Genomic DNA, 15,902 nt, shown 5'->3' on the forward strand with positions numbered 1-15,902 from the left:
GGCCTACTTTCCGTTGAAATATTGCCTCGTTGAGGGAATAGCAAAGTAAGGGAAAAAACGCAAAGCAAATGTCGGGATTGTGGGAATTTTAAGTCAAGTCGTGAATTGGGAGCGGCAAGCAATTAATTTCAGGATTCAGGGGCAAGTCCTTTAATTAATTAAGTCCAGAGATTTATCAACTCCTCGGTTTTTGCCGAACAGAATCAGACATAACTAATTAATGAGAAAAATGCCAGTTATGAACATAAATGTTTCAGTAAACTATGGCAAGTTGCCAAAATTATTATTGTCATGTATGCGGCGCAATATAAAATTATAAATTCAAGGCAATTAATTCAAAAAATATAAACCGGCAAAGAAGACGAAAAATAATACAAAAGCAGCTTTCGATTAAATCCAAAACAAGTTTCAGTTCTCCATGTTTATGAAGAAATAAAACTAAATTAATTCAAATCGATTATAAACAAATGAGCAAAAAACGAATCACCTAAAAGCAGGTAAGTGAATGTTTTGTTTTGTTTTTAAATACTCGTATTATACAAATACTCTTATTAGCGTTTTAAATTTCATTAGTTGGGCATTTCCATCGTATGAACAAAAATAATTCGTTGGAAGGTTTGAAGAACTTTCAGCATCACTGTCCTTTCCTTTAAACATTTACTTACACACATAAAATTTTTTGGTAAAGTTAGAGAAATACCGTGTTAATTTCATTCCCGACTTGTTTTTCATTTGGTTCAAAAATTTAATTTAAAAAAAAATTTTTTTCCAAAACTTTTAGTTGATGATAGCGATTGATTGCCGAAACATATCCCGCTTAGTTCGCTTCAAACTTCAGTTATTACCAAATCCTCTTCAAGATAATAGCTCTATGGTTCAAATTCATCAAAAATAACTCCATTGATTAAAATCTACTTGCAGTTTAAAACACCGTATAAATTTTTATAAAGAGTAACAGATTAGCAATTACCCATACCTTTACCTACCTTATTAAAAAAAAACATTACAAGGTACCCAAAAAATTTAAAAAATATATATTAAAAAATACACACTAAAGTCTTGATGTACTAATTAAATTTACAACACTAACCCATAATAGATAAAAATAATTATTTGGTATTAAGTTAATTGTGAAAATATGTAATTTGAAGTTATGTCGAATGTTATTTATTAAAGGAATTTATTATTCCTTCCTGTTACCTACTGTTACCTGACGATTAATAAAATAAAAAAATATATACAGTAAAACCTCCCTTAATAGACACCTCCAAATAACGGACACCTCTTTACAACGAACATTTTTGTAGAAATATAGCAAAACCTATATTAAATAAAATTTACAACCTCCCATTAGTGGTCACTTCTCATCAACGGACAATTACTAAAGATTCCCCATCGGTGTCCGTTGTTTAGAGGTTTTACTGTATAATTTTCTCAATTTGAAAATTTTTGACGTGTGTACCTACTGTGTTACAATTAATTGCATAACAATTTTCGCAATGCATTGATGCGTATTTTTTCAAAAACTAATGAGTAGGTAGAGTTAAAAAAATCTGCCCGTATAAAAATTACCTAACGTTATCACTAAATGAATTAGAGTACATATGCGAGCTAAGACTCACTTGTTTGGATTACAGAATGTTTTAAATACAAACATTTCAGATTAATTTAGATATATGGTCAAATTAAGGACGTTTAAATGAAATTATTTTCATAATATTTTTTAAAAAGTTTGCAGATATTTTTAAATGATCTAAAATTAAACAGTTATATACCTACCTTATATATTACCCAATCAAGTGACATAAGATAACAAACCTTGAAAACTAACTAACTACCGTTTAACCTCACGTAGGTATAATTAATTATAATCTCTCTAGGGCTTTCTATTTTAAAAATATTATTTTCAAATAAGCACATGAAGATTTGTAGAATATTAATTAACTAGAAGATTGATATATAATTAATTTACCTTTAATCGAGATTACCAGGCAATAAAAAAATAAAACAAAATTATAATTGCAATGTACGAGTAAGTATAAGCAACAATATTGGTAACACTGACAGTAAATGTAAACTCAAAGCTGGTAACTGTTATTTCTATACACAGACTTTTATTATAGGCATTTTTTGTAATTTTAAACAAATTTTAGTTCAAATAACCTATATACCTAATATTAATTAAAAGTGTTCATTAGTTTTAAATTCACTTTATATAAAGATTCCATTAAAAATTCTAAGAAACATTACAGACTATTAAAGACTTTATATAAGATCTTATAAAGTCTAGCCTGAATATTCCAAACAGAAACTAAACTCAGGTCCATGACCTCTGCCTACTGTTATCACCATCACAATGTGTAAGAATTATGAAGCGACTACAACATTATCCCTCGTGACATAAAGACCAGAAACGCATCCCATGAATTAGTATTCATTGTCGAGCAAACGCGACAGTGACAAATGCTCTTTTTTATTTTATGTACACCTAATAACCCACACTTAAAACCAACTTTGAATATAAATAAAAAACCAATCACAGAAATCGTTTCACTGACAGACAAAACTTTAAAAAAGTTGCTTGTATTTCACTACATGCCATCAAGTCATAACATATTTCAACAGGAGAAACGTAAATGAGCATAACTCACTTCACCGTTGGATGTTATGTGACGTCATGTGGTGTTTTCTTTGATCACAAGTATAATTTTTGTTAATTGTGGGGAATTGGTACATAAAACGGCCAGTGCTGCTGCAATGAGCCGGTGGCGAAAGTCGGAACTAAGCGCTATTAAAAGACGAAGCAGTGGCTGTGTGCCAATTCACTCTTCACCTCACGCACATCTCTAGCATCCTCTCTAGACAAAACTTACCAAAAATAGTCGAAATCGAGGAGAGACGACACAAAACACTCGCACCGACTAAAACAAATAGCACCCTAAGTATGGATGTACCTACTAACTATAATAAAAATTCACTGAAGAGGGGAATAATCTGCACGTGGCGGCGAGACTGTGACTCGCACCTTGGTGCGAATTAGGCGCAGTCACAGTCTAAGCGCGCCGGCAATGGACCATTCGTGCAACCAACGTGAACAAGAGGAGAAAAGCCCGGATTATTCCTCCGAGCGGGAGCATTTTATACATGTAGTATAAATCCAAGTACATCATTAGACTGTTATATGACTGAATAATAAGTCTTTAATGGTTTTTGGACCAACCAACATTTTATAACATCGAATCTGATTGGAAAGGCTAATAGGGGTCACGACTCCGATGAGTTTATCAAGAAACGTGTCTATTAAAAAAATACACTCAATCATCTTCGCTCCTATTTAAAATAACATAATTCCATCTAAAATAAATTTTACACACGCACGCTATCCCCGTTTCACTCAATCGGCACGTGTCAGAGGGAGAGAAACGACTCAGGAAAGTCGCAGCTGACCCGCCACTGGATTTCAGCACTCCAACCTCCAGCCATGATGGCAACAAGGAAACAAGTCGTCACGTGACGCTAATTATGCGCCGAGAGCCAATCGGAAGCGGGAGTCGGGTCGATACAGTCATGGCAACCGGCAAAGCCCCGCCCCGAAGACAGAGAAGGCGAGCGAAAAAGCGAGTGTGGAAACAGAGAAGGGAGCGAGTCGTAAACGGTCCCATTGGATGACAAATAGTAAAAATTTTATGATTTTCCATTCTGAATGTTGCTTATACATTTGGCTGGTAGATGTAGGTATCTGTCTGTTTTATTCGAGGCGCGCTTTTTCCGAATATTTTTTAGACTTAGCCTAGGTCACTAACGGAAATGACATTTTGAGACGAGATAAGTGCGCTAAGAGTTATGACTTCGAGACGATAAACCAGAAATTTATTTATCTTTGTGCTATTGATAGGTGCTTGGTTCCCGTCTGAGTATGTGAAATATGTGGGGAAAACAAGCTAGACTTTTTAACTTTGTCGCCTAAATGAAACTGATAAAAATTCACACGTTCCCACGTTTTATGAAAAATGACTCATTTGCGGACAATGAGGCTAATTTCAACAATATTTTTCAACAAAAAAATTAAATGTTCAAGACACATGTGTAAATACTTTACTTCTCTAAATTGTAATGGTAATGAATAGCTTTCGACGTATCATTTACATTATATTATGTATTTATATTATTTATAACTAATTCTGTGTATTTCTTGTTTTAATATTTATTTTTCGAATATCTAAAAAATAATGAAGTATAATACCTATATGTAATACCTACTAAAATAATGTAAAATTCTAATTACTCTTCATTCTTATTCTAAAATTATGAAGCTTCCAAACTTGAAATTTTTTCGAATATAAAATTCCAATTTTAATTATTTTTATCTATCACAATATATTTCCAAAAAAAATCAATAAAATTCTCTAATTCTAAAATATATTTTTTGACTCCAATAATACTCAGTAGGCACCTACTGAATAAAAAATAAAAAAACTAAACTTATTAAGTAAACTAAAAAAGTGGCGGTATTTCCGACTATAGGTAAGTATACAACCTGAAGGTATTAACTTAGTTATTTTAAATAAAAGCCTATTTAAAAAAAAAAATTTGTATTACCTACTCGAACTATTTTAAGAAAGTTTTTTCTACATTCTCTATATAGGGTAAGTCCGGGTGAGTTTGACCACTAGAAAAGTCCGTCTAATGTAAATATTTATTTTTACGTAAAAAAATAATTAAAATTGATTTTTTATTTAATACAAATTGAAATTTTGTCAAGACACTTAGGTACTTATAGGAAAATTCTTTAACGGTCATACAGAGTTGGTATCCAAAACTATAGAAACGCCAAAGTCGCAATTTCTTTAAGTTAATTGTTATTAATTGATTATTATTTTATCAACCTTATTAAAAAAATTTTTTGGTAAAATACGACGTTAGCATTTCTAAAGTTTTAAAACAGCTATTAGTCCGTGTAGCAAAATTTTATCGCAAAAAATTGACCTGTTACTTAGACGCAACGTTTTAACTCCAATACATACGAAAAAATATGTTACAAATTTAAAAATAAAAATAAAACGTTTAATTTTCTAAATCATTTTTTACCCAAAATAAATTAAAAAATTAGCTAGGTAGGTATACTATTATTGCACATTTTACAAATTGACAAAATATGCGATTAATAAAAAAAAAGATCGAACTCTCCCGACCTTACCCTAACTTTAAAAATATTTAACATTTTAGAATTTTTTTTCAATTTTTTTTCATTTAGGTAGTGTATCGTGCTCGTAATTATTGTAGGTACAAATGTTTTAACGTATTCCCAAAATTTAAGATTACCTATGTTCTGACTTTCCCACAATTTAAAATAACCACAACTCAGTTTTTCTGAATAAAAACCCCAATTTATTTAATAAAATGAACGAAAATTTAATTTTTCTATCGATCGTTGAATACCTACGAAAACCTTCTCAGGTTTATTAGATTGTGCATAAATTAAAAAAAAATCGACAACATTAAAAAAATTTAATAAAAAACAACAGCAATAGCGAATTCGTGTCTAAATAATTTGTTTCTTTAGCATCGAGTTGAGTGCCACTTTAGTATCACACAAGCTGATAATTCAGCGCACAAGTGTCCCAACTTGGCATGTTTCGTGTCATTATCCCATTCCCAAAACCTTAATTAAATAAGACTAAGCAATTGGACCCTCTATTCCATTACGTTTAAAACTTTGCAATATTAGTCTGCCATAAAACGTCGGATTATAGAAACGATTATTGCGAATCGGTGAATTTATAGTAATTAATTTTTTGCAAGAAGTTATAGTAGACATAAACAGAAAACGAAATCTATTTCTATCATAAACACAGTCGTTACAGCAGGCCGTTTTGCAAAAGTGCATGTAAAAAGTTTTTTATCCGAGTGACAAATGCACTATAAACTTAGAAATAAACTTATAAATGCCATGCAAAGATTGTGTTCTACTAAGGTATCAGATTTAGGATCACTAAAACTGCGCTTATTTTAATCAAATAATAGCACAAAAGAGCAAGAATAAACAACTCAAAGTTCAAACAGCTTGCAATGACAAAGTCATTATCTCAATTAAAACTTTCCAGCAAAAATGCGTTCGACATGTTTCGGTGCACATCCACACGCCATCAGTTATTGTAAAAAGACGGTCCCGAATTTTCAGACATAAAAGAAAGACTAAGAAGAGAATGACTTGTTTAGCTGTTGACATTTATGGCTAGTAACTTTGTATTATGAAAATCTCATCTTCTGTAAAATGGAGTCAGGTACAAGCCATCCACAAGGATTTATTATAACACGAGGACAAAAAATTGTTTTGAAAAACATCCACTTTATCAAATTGAACAAATTAATCCCAATTATTGCGACAAATTTGTGATAAAAATTCAAATGGGTCAACGCTTATCGAAAAAATATTTATAATTGGTCGACAACGTGCTTAAACTAGTGAGACAGGTGAAGCCAATCAGCGTTGAGCAACGATTCGACATTGGCATTAATTCGGTACACTTGTCACTCCTCTGGAGAATAATTTTGAATAAATTATTCGGATTTTGAAGCTCTTTATGCAAACGCCTAATTAAGGCTTCATAACAAATGTCGAGAGCAAGTATGGAGATCCCGAGATAAGATAAGATAAAACAGCTTAATACCGACTTACTCGTAAATTTCTTACGTGGTTTACGCCCCTTTAAATCATGCAAACGCATCTGCTCGTTAAATAATTACCGAAATTGCGTTCAAAGCCGCCGAATTCGCTCTAGCCATGTCACAAGCACAACTGATTTGTAAAATATCCCGTGAAAGAAACTATAAAATGTAAATCCCTCCTACTGCTATATATTTTTAATTGTCCTTCCACCATGTTGCTCTCGAATGGCCCTTCCAAGTATGGCTAAGGGTCGTTACAGAACCAACGCTGAAATTTTCGAATGCACGCTATTTTAAAAGGTTTTTATGCGCTCCTGTCAGGAATTTTATACGACTTACTTTTAATAACAACATAAAAACAGAAATATTTAAAACCTTATTTCCATTCCGACCGGAGTCTGATATGAATGGAATCGTATAAAAGCGGTTATCACTTGGTGTAAACTGAGATAACATGTGGATTATTGCAAAACACACCAGTCAATCTTTCGATTTAGTGTTAATTAAAAATTTAATACGAGGTGCTCGGGAGACGAATTTTAAAGAGATAATTGGTATGGACGGAGAATATCTTACACCATTTGCCCGGTGATTGGCTCGGCCAAATTTTTTATGGTCTGGCCTTGCCATGACAATGAATAGAAATGGGCACATCATCGATGGCCAATGGAAAAGACCCAACACAATAGATAAGAATTTTTCCATGGGCCATTGTTACACTGCTTGGTGCAAACACCAACTACACAGGCTGTCCAACGATCCGAAAAAGCTCCATAACTTGTTTATTGTTAAAAATATTTACTTTTTTTTAGATTATAGATGCGTTTCTGCTACATATTTCTAAAATTATACGGTATGTATACAGCGTGTCCTAATATTGACAAAACATTAAAGTCATGTAGGTACTTGTATTGGACGACTCAGCTTAGTTTTTGAAATAATTTGTTTTTTTTTAAATTCCTTCCACCACTCAAATTTCAATATAAACTCTTTTTATTTAAAACCTTTTTCAAATATAAAAATGGTCTAAGAAATCAATAAGTTTATTTTTAAAAGTTAACAGTGAAAAATAGTTAATATTTTTTTTAATGTTTAAACGTAAATATCTTTCGCGTAATTAACAAAAGACACTTAACTGTTAATGTTTTTAGAGAGACAATTTAAAAGTCTTTTGAATAAAAAAAATAAAAAATAAAAAAATAATTTGACGTTATTCAACTTGCAACAAACCCCTTCATTTTTTAACTTCTTGATTGCAATAAACTAAAAAAAATTATACATCCTTTAAGTTTGAACTTTTTTCTTTAAAGTGGTAAAAGTTCTACTTTTCTAAAATTCTTAGTTTTTATGTAATGATTTTTTAACAGCGTGTTCTCGTCAAAAAAATATGATTATTTCAAAAACAAAGCAAAATAGACCAATAACAATCTAGCTTAAAAACATTAGTGTTAAAGGCTACGTCTAAAAATGCAAAAAAATGTATAGATTGTTCGATTTAAAAAACTTCAGTTTGTGTTGTAGCTAATTTCGGAAACACTCTGTATATTTGAAAAAAATTTTGGTTGAATCGGAAGGTTAGTGTGTACGTTTTTTTTTAAAAAAGATTAATTTTCTAACATTTAAAGATCAATAATAAACTTTTTCGCATTGCTAAATATTTCTCTATTTTTGAAAACGGAAAAGTATCACTAACACGCAATAACCTTAGAACAATAGGCTTATACTGTCACAAATTGGCCCCAAAGTGTGGTCGCGAATCTTTACATTTTTCTGATAAAAACATGATTTTATCGATTGTTCACCCAACAAAGGATATATTGTTACAAAGTAATAAAACGAACGCCTGGTGTCTCCCAAGGGTCCAGTCATTGTAGCCGTTGACCTCAATGAAATTAATTCTTATTTGGCTTGTGTTTATGCATCACTTCTTTATGCTGTTTTTACGACAACACTTGCAAGAAGAAGAAGCCTTATCTACACTCGCAAGTCTTGAAATTAAAAATTTTTCGTACGTAAATTACATTTTGCTTGGGCGTATGTTTAATTAAGCCTCAGCTCATAAAAGCTAGATCTGGACTAGTCAGGTAGAGGCAATTTCTCCCCATAAATCTACCCCAAAACCTCAGACTTTCTAAATATGCAAAGCAAAAAATGTCCTAGTTTGAACGAATCCTCGGTCCCTCTCGCAGCGACTTTCTATTGAAATTTCAGTTGAGGTTTATCTGTTAAAATGTGTGTTTACTACAATCGTGGTGAGTAGCCTCTAGCATGTATTTATATCGGGTGTAATTATTTTGTTATTTTGAAGAGTACTTGAAAAAGCCTTTACCGTTTGCTAAGTATTGAATAAATGTCATACGGGAATGATATTTATTGCTTTGTGCTGTAATCGGAAGAAAAATGTGCAGAGCTGTTGCGTTATCGGAATTTGATATTTAACAGAAATTTCGCATTTGAGAAATCAAAGGCAATTATAGCAAATGGGTTTAAAGCGCGAAGCTCTCCCTTCCGTTTCAATTGAATACTTGAACATAAACCGTAAATAACTTTGCACACAATTTCAAAAAATTAATTTAAAAATCCAAAAATATTATGCGCTGAAAATATACTCGGTGATTTAAGAAAATAAATAAAGCCTTGACGCGGTCAAGTACGTGCAAAAAAAAACAAAATCAAAGTAAAATCGCATTTCTTTCACTACGTTTAAAATAAATGGCAGATAAATAAAGCAAAATCGCAAAAGATGGCAAACAATTTTTAATTGTAACTCGTGTATCGTAATGATTTCAATACGAAACCGAAATAGAAAAAATATTAAATGCCTTAAAGGCCGGTTTATAACAAGCTCAGTTAAAATTTAATTCGTTGTTAAAAATTAAAAATAAATAAATAAAACAAACTTTTGTTTTATTACGTACATAGTTTTGAAAGCTAGTGTTATTTTTTTTACATATTATTTGCACAAATCAACATTTAATTTCGTTTAAGAATGACATAAGAAATATTTTTTTCCAGTAATTTAATATCTACTTTTTGCTTATATTGAAAGTTCTTGGAAAAAATTATTTCAAAAAACCACAAGTTTTCAAAAAAATAATTTGAAAATCCGAAAATATTACGCGCTGAAAAAAAAGCTGAAAATACTTAGCAATTTAAAAAAAAAAATAAATAAAACCGTGGTGCTGAAAATAATTACTAGTTATACGTGTAAAAAACCAAAATCAAAGTAAAATCGTATTTCTTTTATTAGTTTTAAAATATATCTGAGATAAATAAGACAAAATTACAAAAGATGGCAACGTGTTTCTCAAAACAGAATGCTTTTCTGATTAGTATAAAAAAAATTAAAAAATTAAAGCAATACAAACAACGAAGAAAATTAAATAAAAAAGTTATTAAGAGTACCTACTATAGGTACAGAGATTTAATCTTTCGTTTTTGTTTTATTTTATAAAGGGCAATAATTTTTTGTTAACTTTTTCGTGTTTAGATGTCATATTACATGTTTTCGTGCAAACTTTACAAAAAAAAAATACAAAATAATAATTGCGGCTCGTAAAATTAGTCAAAAACATAAAGAAAAAGACCGTTTATGTTTAATTGTCAATATGTTTTTATTTTATTTAATTTATTTTTGTAATTTTAATTTCATTTTTTTCTTATTACCAGAAAGTTGTCACTAAAAAAATTTCAGAATGACGACACAACTCAAAAACCAGTGACATCACAAATGTCACTATGGTGTCAAAATCTTGCAATTAAAAAAAATAAATCGACCTGTACCTAGCAGAATATATTTTTGAAAAGTGAATAATAACAACGATATTAATTATGTGCGTTACTTTTGGTTCATACTATATTTTTTTGTACATACTAATTAAATAATTAATTTTGATTATAAAAAGCTCTTAAAAAATTTTTAAGAGAGTAAAATAAATTATTATTAGGTACCTATACTTAAACTTAATCCAAAATTTGCTAAAATCAGTACTTTTTTCAGCCGACTTGATTTTGATTTTCCAACTTCATATATATACCTTCAAATTATACCTATGATAAAAGTATCTAATTACTAATAATAACAATTAGTAATCGAAAAATTAAAAATAATTGCAATGAAATAATAATTTGTGGCAACTAATTCGAATTAGTTTAGTTAAGTGACTTTGTCTAAATCCACCCTTTAAATTCTAAGAGTGGAACTTCTCGGAAAATTATTGCAAAGTTAGCTTCAAATTTTTAATTTTAATTTTAAAAATATTTTATAATAAACAAAAATGCGGAATTAACAAAATCTAATTTTAAATGTTTGTTTATTTTAAACGCTAGGGACCACCAACGTCGGCCCGGAGCCAACAAATTTATGTTTAAAATTCGTGAATATTCTGATCACAGTCACGATAAAAAACGCTCATGTTCTTCAAGCGGCGATACAATCTCATTTATTCAAAATTCATCAGCATTTGGAAAATCCGGGCATTCGCCCAATTATAGTCAAATTTAAGCGAAAAGCACTCATCGAAATGTGGATTATTCGGTCTAATTGAGTCCATTTCTCGTCTATAAACCGTTAATCAATCGAATTCAATTAAGTATTGGAGTAAATAACCCCGGCCACATATCAAGATGGCCGACATTTGGTGGGGTGGTTTGCCATCGATCTGCACACAATCAGCGTCATATAGACGTCTGGGCGGCCCTCATATCAACACACCACATTCAATTAGGGCTCTCATTTTGGGATGAAGCAACAAGCGGCAACACGTGCCTACGCTTTCTTGTACAATTATACACACGGATTTCGGGAATTGTCGTCGACGACGACATGGCGGAGTTTGATGCTTGTTTTGGACAAAAAGCAATGTCCTGTGCTAGTTTCTTATTTGTTATTCGAATGGAATAAAGTTTGTGATTGAAGCAGCGGAATTTACGAGGTGGAATGGACACCAACAAGATGTCGGTCGGGGGAGGGTTACTAATCCTATTTTTCGCTTTTTTATTTCGACGATTTTTTTAACTTTTCTAATCACAAATAACATCGCATAAAGTAGGTTTATGCCAAAATTATCATTAACTGTTCGAGTGGTTTCATAGTTTAACCACTAAAATTTTATTGATAAGATGATAAGAGTGTTATGTCCCGTGAGTTGATAATATTTATTATGCCAAAATAACAAATGCTGTGTTTTTGTTCTTAGGTAAGTATTTGAACGTTTTGGTAAAATAAACTAATGCGTGTATCTTATTAAAATTAAAATAACATCCGGTTTTGCACAAATAACGTTATTAAAATCATAATTCACCAAAAACCTAACTTTTAACTAAATTAGAAATACCTACCTATCTAAACAGACCCTTCAAAAAAAAAAAACAAAAATCAAAAATTCGTAAAAAACGTCCTAAATTATCGTATATTGTAATATCATTTTTTCTTTCTACAATTAAAATTTTGCCAGTTTTTTTTATATAAATATACCTACCTTCCAAGCTCTACCAATAAGAAAAAATCGTAATTTTCAAATCTATAAAAAATTTCGTAATAAGCTAATTAATAACATAGGTGCCTACAAGGTAATTCTTTTCAAGCCAAAATCTTTCAACTGAATTATTTCCAAAATTCTGAACTTCCAAAGTTACCTATACGAGAAATTGACGCCAGCCTTGAAATTATAAACTAATGTTAAATAATAAATCCAAGTTGTTGGTATTTTTCTGACATAAACAAGTAGGTTATCTAAGATACCTATGACAATTTTTTCAAAATTTTTATTTGCAGAAATTTATTAAAAAAATCAAAGCTCTTGAACCTTTTGCGATAAGTGAATATATTTTTGCATTTAATAACCAGAGTTTTGTTATTTTTTAAGATAATCTGAGTTTGCCAACTGCCTAATTTCAAAGCTAGTCAAACATTGTCAAAAAACGTCTGTAATTCTTGTTTTCTAATAGAATGTCACTTTTTTCCCAACGACAATGTCTTAGGTATAGTATCATAAATATTTTTTACAATTTATCAAATCATAGACAATGAAAGACAGGTTCTATATGCAAATAAAAGTATAAAACCATTTTTTTTTAACTAGCATATACTTTTTGAAAAAACAGATTGAAGAATAATACAGTAATAAAAATGTGATTACCTATTTTTGAAACAAAACCTTTTGCTTTTTTTTCGTTATACATATTTTATCATTATTACGTGTTCAAAAATGGTTGCTAATCAAGTTGACTATGAAATTCAAATTCAATGTGCCGCTTCGTCCAAATGACTATTTTAGTTTTTGAGTAGTCATCTTTGTCAAATCATTGAAATAGATTTTTATTAATTTTTTTGCATTTCTCAAAAAGTTGTTTCAAGTGCAGAGTTTGTCAAATTTATTGTGTACCTCATCAATCAATACTTATTATAATAAAAAAAAATTGTAATCGTTTCTCCAAAAATTTTGTATAGACAATCAAAACCAAAAACCAAAAATTTTTCTCTATACCTACGACTTTAATTAAAGCTGTGGTGCTTAAAATAAACTTTCTATCCAATTGTTTAAAATTTTATCGGATTAAGTAATGGTGCAAAAACAAAAAACATTACAATCTAAATTTAGAAAATCTTATCTTTCTATGTTTTTTTAATCAATCAGTTAGAGTACAAATTAGTAGTCGATAAAAAATATTTTTTTAAGTATTCCAAGAGTCATAAAAAATCAATTTCCTTTTTTACCTATTAGCGGTGATTTTAATTCTCTACAATAATTCAATTTAAGTCCATTTCAAAATCTATAGGTAAAAAAAATAAAAAATAGTTAAACAGACCGAAAACAAATTAGTTTTCTGAATATCAGCAGTAATTGTAAACGAATGACTTCTGGTATTAGGTTTCCCAATTTTAAAAAACACAGCAGAGGCTCGATTATTCAGAATAATGTGCACCTATAGTCCTATACTTACCCCAGTTTATTTTTAGTAGGTATTTTTTTATTTTGTATTATTTATTTTCTACTGATTCTAATCACTAAAAAATGACCAGTTTTTAACTTAATACTGTATTGGTTGCTCCCTACTTTTCTATTTACAGTAGGTACCCAACGTTCAAAATGTGAGATTTTCTAAAAAAAAAAAAAAAAAAGTCTAAACAAACCTATTGCTGTACTCAATAAATTTTATCGATTTTTGCTGCATTCCGGAAAATAATATGCGGTTGAAAAGCGTTTCGAGCAATAGTGATCCGAGTAATAGGGTTCCAATAGGTTATACCTATACTATCAATATATAGATACATAGCGTAAATAGAAAATAATATTAAAAAATATAGGTAAATATTATCAATTTTTGCAAACCTAATGTTTATTTTGATAAAAATAAATGTTATTTAACTTTGCCGACAATATGGCGGATCTTCCAAACTGACATTTTTTCTTACTAGATCCTGCTGGTCGGACTGGTCCAAAAAAAATAGAAAACTAGATATTTATTACTTATTTGTATTTTTATAATTACTTCAGAAACAGATTTCTAACCCAAAAATAATTACGGTCAAGGAAAAATATAACAAACGATAGGTACATACTAAGTATGTAAAAAAATATATATAATAAAATTTTGACATTTTGCTCAAGCACGTGAGGCTCGCTTATGGTAAACATAATCGCGGCCATAACCTCACTTTCGGTGCGTCTTTGCATCAATGCAAAAATCGCAATATCAGTCTCGAGATCAGTAATTCCCCGAAACCGTGTCTGTTGATTGTGCGAGTTCTGCATGCATACGCTGCATGGTCATTAAAGTTAAAAGCGCGATGTTATCTCAAAGCAAGAGCACATCCATGGGAACAATGCATGCATGGCATACCGTGCGGCATGCGAGTGGGCACCTCGGGCCGGCGGGCGCGTCCGGCCCTGGCCAGCAGGAGAAGCAGGGTGTAATTAGCAGTAAGTAGGTTAGGTTGCTCACCTCATACTCGCCCGCGGCTGTCGAACACGACTAATGACTGTCACACTACAGCACCCTGCACTCGTTGGGTTATACCTATAGGTATGTGGCATGCGGATTGCATATAGCATATAGGAGGGGCCCAGCGCAGCCGTATACATCTTAGCGTTATGGCCGCTACTCACATTGGAAGATAGGCCATCAAGCATGCCGTATACCGCACAGCTAGCGATTGTAAAACTTTTAGGACACTTTGCGAACCCCCTCGGCTCGGCTCGGAACCGAACTCTTCTAATATCCGGATGGCTGAGGTTGTCTCGCTCGCACATCAAACGCTCGTAAATTGGACCCGAGACGGGGGCTCAGGTACCGGTATCAACTATTTACATTTTTGCAAACATTTGCTCTATTACGCTGATGATGGGATGGGAGAAGTGGACGAAAACGCGATTTATGGCCCTGTTTTGACGACATTGTTGCGATCTGATAGGGCGGGTCTTCAACTCTTTTTTTGGTCGTGTTTTGACGGAAAAATAGCGAAAATAAATGCGGAAATTGTAACGAAAGCTCAAAGCTCCGGGCAATTACGGCGATTAGAAGCGCTTAATTTTGCAAATTATGGACGCTATCTCTGTGAGTTCGGCTTTGAATACATAATAGGATAACTTACCTTAATGAACCACCTAGTGTTTCTATTTTCCATTCATGTTATCCAAACATGGCTTTTTTCAGCAAGATTAGAATATGATTTTTTTTAAGGACAAAAAACCTATATACCTTAGGTGTAGATACTGTGTAATGGCTGAAAACTGATATTTCGCTTAATGACTAAGTTTTTCTGTAAGTTACAAGCGAATTTTTATTCACAGCCATTGCCTTCGCGTAGTATTTTTGAACTCCAAAATTAAAAAAAAACAGGTAACAGTAACGAATAAAGTAATAAAAAATTGTTTAAATAAATATACGAAATACCCCCCTTAATAAATTAATTATTTCTAATAACGAGTAAACATTGAAAAAATTGCTAGCTTGAATTAGATGTGTGTTTATTTTTTGCTTTGATGTCTGTTTATTCTAATTGAACATACAGGGTGTATCGGACATACGCGTGTTAATAATTTCACCATGTAGCTGTAGGTACTCATCAAGTTCAACAATTTGCAATTTTCTTTCGTACAATGTATAATAATTAGTTTTATTTTTTTTATCATAGCAAAATTTTTATTGTTTTAAATTGTTTAGAATCTCCGTTTCCATAACAATGAAAATCTATGGGCGGGTACATGTTTCAATATAATTGTACGTAA

The 15,902-nt window shown here is 31.2% G+C and overlaps 1 long non-coding RNA gene across 2 annotated transcripts in view; it reads right to left on the reverse strand.

Annotated features, from left to right (window-relative positions):
* The window catches only part of LOC135265858 (uncharacterized), a 100,463-nt gene extending 85,613 nt beyond the window's left edge, over positions 1-14,850 (reverse strand). For both annotated transcript variants that reach the window (XR_010333705.1, XR_010333706.1), the window contains exon 1: positions 14,617-14,850. This is a non-coding gene — a long non-coding RNA (uncharacterized LOC135265858). The remainder of the gene's footprint in view (positions 1-14,616) is intronic.
* Between the last annotated feature and the right edge of the window lie 1,052 nt (positions 14,851-15,902).

The sequence above is a fragment of the Tribolium castaneum genome, chromosome 4 (assembly GCF_031307605.1).
Source record: "Tribolium castaneum strain GA2 chromosome 4, icTriCast1.1, whole genome shotgun sequence".
Lineage (NCBI taxonomy): Eukaryota > Metazoa > Arthropoda > Insecta > Coleoptera > Tenebrionidae > Tribolium > Tribolium castaneum.